The sequence below is a fragment of the Lactuca serriola genome, chromosome 6 (genome assembly GCF_051521515.1).
Source record: "Lactuca serriola cultivar US96UC23 chromosome 6, Lser_US96UC23_V15, whole genome shotgun sequence".
Taxonomy (NCBI): Eukaryota; Viridiplantae; Streptophyta; class Magnoliopsida; order Asterales; family Asteraceae; genus Lactuca; species Lactuca serriola.
The window spans coordinates 123316370-123324294 of NC_136413.1; positions in this window are offsets into that span (position 1 = coordinate 123316370).

The window sequence follows — 7925 nt, forward strand, 5'->3', positions numbered from 1 at the left end:
CCATATAAGGTTCGGTATACATAGTTCACTACAAACAATAGCTCTTATACTAATCTGTCACAACCCCAAACCGAAATGGCGGAAACGTTCGGGGATGGATGACGTCACATATAGTATCACAACAATTGCATCATAGTAATCAAAGAAAACACAACCATTACATTAAGATATGAATATTTATATCTGTTTGATACATAGTTTGTATACATCAAAAGTATGAAAAAATAAGTAAAATACGTTTCTCTATACGCTCCATCTTCTCAAAATGTTGCAGGAGAACCTGATTACTCATTTCCTGATAATACAAGTGATTTTTGAAAGAGTATCAGCATAAAGCTGGTGAGTTCATAAGAATAGTTTTGTAGTGAAAACCAGTCATTGAATTCTATAAAAATGTTTGTATGCTTCCCAAGAAAATCCAATATTTTCTAACATATATGTCTGTTACTATGTTATGTTTGAAAACCCTGATTACCACCAATATGTATAGTATGTTCTGTTCAAAAACCCTGGTTACCACCAGTATGTATAGTAGTTTTATTATTTAAAATAAACCGAGTATTGTATCCCTGGAATCCTCCAGTGTAATGTATAGTAGTTCTATTAATTAAAATAACACTAATGAAGAATGAAATCCCATAAACAAAGGTTAGTTTATACTATTGTGAGTTCGTATAATCATGCTTGATATGACTGATGACCTCAGCGACGTTCTTCAGGCGTCGTACGGTATGATATTTGTCACCCCAGGCATGCCTGCTTAACTATAGCTAGCAGTTTAGGTGTGAGATTGTTAGTCCCGAATAGATCTATTGACAAATCTCACGCTCTCCCTCTAGAAGACTCTGGTTACACTAAATGTTGAGGATTTTACCAGTACCCTAAAGGGTACAATTGAAGAATTGTCTCACAATCATGTATTAACTAGTTTACATGTAGTTCTGTATTGTTTTCTCGTAATTAAAAACCGTTTGTATACTTGGTAGAGTATTAATAATTATACTTAAATAATTATTTGGTGTTATACTCTTATTATCCGAATGTAGTAATGAATATCATAAACTAAAGTTGTCATAGTTTATATGTTTGCCCATGTATATAGTCTGAATCGGTAAAAACTGTCTAATGAATTCCCCAAACTATACCCATTATAGTCTGCTTGAAATGTTATGTACTTGATTTATGAATTGTTCTGAAAACTATGCAATTATGTTTTCAAGTTGAAAGTGTCCCTTATGCTCAGCATAGTACAAAAGAGATAAAATATCTAAATATTTTATAAAATGTGGGAATTGTTTGACTGTATCAATTGCATAAGTTTTAAACTTGTTGAAATCATTTTGTTTTGGTTCACAAAATAATTTGTGTTTGGCTTGTATTCCCCCCTGAAAACGTTAAAAGTCATAAAAGCGTAGGGGTATGAACTCACTGTTAGTTGTGTGCAAGCGTCGAATCAACGAACTGAAAATGAAGACCCTCGAGTTGTTGTATGTGGCACTTAATGGATTCCTAATAACAATTAAATACATATATATATATATATATATATATATATATATATATATATATATCTAAATTAGTGATTTCGTTAGATAAAGTGTTAGAAAAACAATTGCTTTCGGTTAAGGAATGTTACTAGGACTTGATTAAATCGAGGAAGACAAGCTTTCAGTCTAATTCACCACTTAGGGAGGGTTTGTGGCCGTGAAGGGGTTTACGGCCGTGAACAGCCTCTTGAAAGGTTTACGGATGTGAACTGTGTTCTTAAAGGAATTTTGAATTTTTGAAGGGTTTACGGTCGTAAACGGGTTTACGGCCTTTGAAGATTTGAAGGTTTGAAGGGTGTATGACCATAAACTCAAAAACAATGATGTTGAATTCGGTAAAAAAATGCATTTTAAATGCTCCAAAACAACCTCCAAAGGTGATTCTTGATGATTTTCGGAAGAAAATAGGGTGTTTTTGGTGTTTACTATTGAGAGGTTAAAGAGATAATGAGAGAGTTTTCGGCCAAAAAAGTGTAAATGAGGGGTAGATGCTCATATTTATGGGGGGTTCCATGGTCGGTGGTGGGGGCCACCTATCGCTGGCCATAAACGGGTGTACAACTATAAACGGGTTTACGGCCGAGAACTATTGATTTTTCAAAGGAAACTCGGGTTTTTTGCATGACTTTGGTTCCGACTCATATATATATATATATATATATATATATATATATATATATATATATATAATTCAATTATATAACTAAATGATTTTCCAAACCAAATGAATTTGACGGAACTCAGTAAAATTCAAATTTTATTAACGAAAATTGGCTAACGGTAACGGAAAAAGGTTCGGGTTGTCACAATTCCTTAGTAATATGTGTTAATAACGCAACCATTGGGTAAACAGAGTACCTCATGAATAATTCATTCATACCTAAAGGTCATAGTCTTGTCCGCATATGGTTCCTTAACATTTATATGTTGGAGACCTTCCCAAATATAGTTTAGTAACACCTATAGGTCATAAACCTATCCACGTATGATTCATTAATGCCTACCAGTCGTAGACCTATTCGCATACAAGTTATTAGCATCTACAGGTTGTAAACCTGCCTATGTATGATCTATCAACACCTATAGGTTGTAAACTTACAAATGTGTGACTTATAAACACCTACAGGTTGCAAGCCTATCCATGTTTCACCAGACTTGTCTAGAATAGTTTGTGGCCCATCCTCTATATCCCACTACATGATTAGTCCATAATAATATGATAATACCATGTTAGCTACCACCCCTCATAATATTTTACTTTATATAATCATTCACTATCCAGACTTGTCTAGAATAGTTTGTGGCCCATCCTCTATATCCCACTACATGATTAATCCATAATAATATGATAATACCATGTTAGCTACCACCCCTCATAATATTTTACTGTACATAATCATTCACTATCCAATATAATTTAGGTATAATAAGATAAATCGTTTAATACTTTATTTAAATATAGTATAACCAAATAAACCATATTGAGCACAAATATTGCAAATACAGACAATAGGTACACATAGAATCTAAGTAGTTAAATACTTTAGATCTATATCTAAGATGAAAGTAACTATGAACTTACTTGTTAAAAGTGGATGACTGGTGATTTTGGCTGTGCTTTGCCTAATAATACGATAATTCCATGTTAGCTATCATTATGTCTTACGCTTACATTTCCTGCGACTATAATCTATATTCCTCGACAATCCTAATTTATACATCATGATCTATCATGTAAGGAATAATCAGCTAAGATCATCTCGGAGGTAATGTCCGCTTGGTATATAAAATACGTTGTTTGGAAATCCTACTTTAAACACCTCATTAAATCTAGATTAGACATCATTCCCGTAAGTAGATTAATTAGTATTTTGACTTGGAATCACGAATAAATCTTATTTATAGAGTTGTAATAATGACTATGAATTTAAATATAAGTTACATTTGAAGTATAGAAAGTGAGCTTAACTTATATAAATTTTAGTGAAAACCGGGAAATTGTGCGGGCGGAATTCCAACCTAAAAGCTCATTTTCGTGAGCCTCTTAGAATCCTTAGAGTCCCACTAAAATATCCCAAAAAACCCAAACAAATCGGACTCTAGCAAGAAAATGTCTCTACAGAGAAATGCGAGTGAAAATGTGTCAAAATGAAGGAAATATGGGCTTGCTTATATAGTCATCAGGAGGTGTGCCAGGTACCCATCTAAAGGCGTGGCGTGCATCGGTGATACGTTTTTCCCCCAGTCTGTCACCACCTATCGCAAGTTTGTCAGCTCAAGTCACCCCCTTCTAGAACACAAGTGTGACGGGCCCCTGCTCCACGCGCAGACGAGTTCAAATTTTTAAAACATTGGAAATTTGTTTCTTTCTCATACGATCCATTTTCGATGTTATTTATATCCACGCGTAACTATCGACATGTACTACAAATTTTTTTAGACTCAGTAAGCTAATTTCACTTTATTTTTACAGTTATATTTTTAACAGACAGTTAAAGTCAATATAAAAATCATAAATCTTTCATACGACATGCATTCTCGACTGTCTTTATATCGAAAGAATCTAATTCATGATATCTTCAACTCTCGTTTAGATTGTTTTGACAAACAGTCAACCAATTTAAATTTCAATTAATGTGTCCACACTGTTGCACTGAAACTTCAAAAAATCATAACTTCCTTATATGAATTCATATTTGGATGTTCTCTATATGCACACTCTCGCTTTGATTATTACTATGATTTTCGTTTAAATTACTCAGGCTAATAAGCAACTTATCTTTGATTTGTATTTTACGACACACTCTGCCGTATAGGGTTGAACATGAAACTTCAACGAAGCATAATTTCTTTATACGAAGTCATATTCAAATGTTTTCTATATCTCCGAGATAGGCATTATAACTGATACGTCTTTATGTCAGATTATATACTATATCTTAAATTTCTAGCTCGAATTTGTGGGCGTTATAGTTATCTTTCCCTTAGGATGATTACATACTGGAATCATTAACAAAACAGGGCTAGATAATGATCCCACGAGTCACCTTTCCATCCTAAGCAATAGCTATAACTCCTATGTATTTCCAAACGAGCATCAAACTCTTGGACTTCTTAGCTATTGGCGGTGCTCAAGCTTGCACCCACTCTTCCTCCCCTATTAGACCTTCATTCCTAACTTTTGAGTTACAAACTAGACCTTTAGTGGATACTATTATTCCTCCTTAAATAGACTCAACCCATGATAAGGTCTTTACTTTGGCTACTATAACAGACCGAATGATCATGCTCTAATGACCTTCCATTACATGAGGTAATGGCTAGACTTGGGTCTCTATGAATCAAAAACTTTAACACAAAATATACTTTCATTCATGTTCATTAATGTGACACCACCACAACATAACAGATAGTATTTGTAGCTAATGGTTTCTTAACCTTAACGATATCTATGATACTTTTGTCGATCGCTTCGATTATCTTTTTCTTCAATGTATTGTCTAAATTCAGATGCTACATCGAACATGGATTTCAGAACCGAGTAACGTACTCTACAAATTTATTTTAATGGGCTGAATTCATTGTGACCACTAGGGTAATAATAAGATTAATTTCCTTAGTCTACTAAAACGATGGTAATGATGGAAATAGGCCAGACAAACTCAACTATTAGTGCCTCAGTAATATTATGACTCTCCTTGATCCATGTGCGAGTCATGTGCTTCTGGTATTATAGTCATCTACTATCTTTCACACATACTCATACTCGTCACAAGAATTTCCTCGCAATTCTCCAAGTCACAATACAAGAAAATTATATAGCAACTTAGCACATCAGATAGTATAATGTAATTGGGGATTGTATTACTTCTTGAAAACAAGTACAATGTTTTTAAAGTTCACAATATCCATGCCTTTTAAATCAGGATATAATGCATAATATTGTTTATATAAGACGACTATTCATATCTTGGACTCCAGATATGCGACTTCCTTCTACTGATTTTCTGAAGCGACATTTGATTCCTATTTTACAGTTCCAAGAGTCATCTAAAATGCTCATGCCTTTGGCTTAGACATCATATTTTGTGTTGTAGATTCGTTCTTCTTTGGACAGTCCTTTAAAATATGCCCACTACCTCCACATTTGTAATATTTATTGTCATCGAATGTACAATCCTAGGAATAGTGACCAATCCTTCCACATTTATAGTATGTCACCTTTTCCTTACATTGTCTAAAATGCTTCATTCTGCTTTTTTCACACCATTTCGCCTCCTTGCCCCCCCCTAGGATTCATGTTATTTGGGACCCTTCATTCATCATCATTGTCCAGACTCTTTTTATTGGATTTTGAGGACCCTTCATTCATCCTCTTCTCTCCAAATTCAGCTTGGGTGATCGTTCCCACTTTGATTATGTCTTCTATAGGTTTGGCAAGTCAGACGGCTACCTCCAAGCTAGTTGCTAATTTCACCATTGGACCAAAATCTATTGGCAATCCATTAACAAATGTTTTTATCTTGGAGTGTTCAATAGGAATCAAGTAAGGAACTAATTTCATTTTCTTGCTAAAGGCCATATGATACTCGTTGACGCTGATCTTTCCTTTCTTTAGATTATGGAATTCCTTTATTATTTCTGAAAGGTCCTTTTCCAAGCAGTATTCTCTTTTTAACTACACAAGGAAGTCCTCCCATGAAATCTTCCTTCATTCCCCCTTTGGCATAGAATCAACCAATGGTCTCCACCAGCTTAGCACTCCAGTTTGTTGTTGTCTGGTTGTGAAGATTGTCTTCCATCTGTTACTACAATCGCAACTCTCAAATTTCATTTCCATTTCGTAAATCCACTCCATTACTGCCATTGGTGTTGGTTTTTACAGAAATTTTTTGTGGCTGGTATGCCATAAATTCCTTATACATGCATCTGTTTCTATTAATCTCTTCTTCGGCGTTGTTCCTCCTAACCATTCTTGATTCAGTCTGATATACAATCGTATTGTAGTTTTCCTTTTTGGACTGGCATTCATTCAATATCGGGTCCACAACTAATGTAGTGACCTCTTTAGTTTCTCTTTAGAGCATTTGTCTGGTTTCTTTCATTTTCTCAACTAATATTGCATGCATCATTGATTGAACTCCTTTCATTATGATCAATTCATCTGCTAGCATGACTTTTGGTGTATGCTAGATTGCACGTCAAGTTTCAGATAGTTGATATATGTTGCCATTTTCCATTCTACTACGTGTTCTCAGCATGACGCTCTATACCCTAGAACAATCATTTAGTGTATTGGAATCGCGAGTATATTATGATACAGAAGGTTTTAGTTGTGTTTAGATGCATAATCCTCCTTATCACTTCGAAAAAGTTATAAGCTAGTTCTAATACAATAGTTTAAATGCTTAGAATCCTAAACACATAAAATTTCCAATTCAAGGTCGGCAACAAACCTTAGATCTAGTCAAGTAATAGCATTCTAGGTAGGCAACCTAAGACGTGCTCTAATATAAATCATTTATCATATAACAACAAATTAGGCATCTTATCCTAAACTAAGCTAGAACTTGTGGTAATTTAGGTATACAACCAAAAATGAAATGGACACACACCTCATCATCATTTCTTAGCATTCTAAGTTTAAGTCTAGAAATATTCCAAATTCCTAGTTCGCTTAAATTAATATTCTGATACTAACTCTGACATCCCCATTTCCACTGGCTAAAAAGACCTTTACTTTATGCTTATTTAAAACAAAGTATTCTTTCTAAATGTGGAATTTGTCCCATAAAAGTATTTTTGAAATTTTTTTTCATTGATTATTAAAAATTTGTGATGTCATAACTACTCAAAGAAACATAAGCATAAACATAGTCTTTACAGGCCTTACAATAATTTATTATACTATCAATACTCCTCGAATCTTTTAGCATATTCAAACATCATTATCTGAGTACCTTCGTACCATTACCTGTGATACAAAGACACTAAGCGGGTCAGGCTTGGCAGCCTGCTGAGAAGATGGGGTTTTCAACCCACAATAATATAATATTTTTTTTAATCTTATATTTTGCATCAAACGAATAACCCGATTACCTATTCCTGTTTATTCACACTCCCTGATCCTAAACCGATAATCTCAAGGGATCTATCCAAAAGTGTTTCTAAGTAAAAAATAATGTCTCAGGGATTCCTTAGAAATATATGTTATATACAACCATGGCATGAACAGAGTACACCCATAAATAATTCATTCATACCTACAGGTCGTAGTCTTGTCCGTATGTGGTTCCTTAACATCTACATGTCGAAGACCTGCCCATGTACATTTTAGTAACACCTACAGGTCGTAAACCTGTGCGTGTATGATTCGGT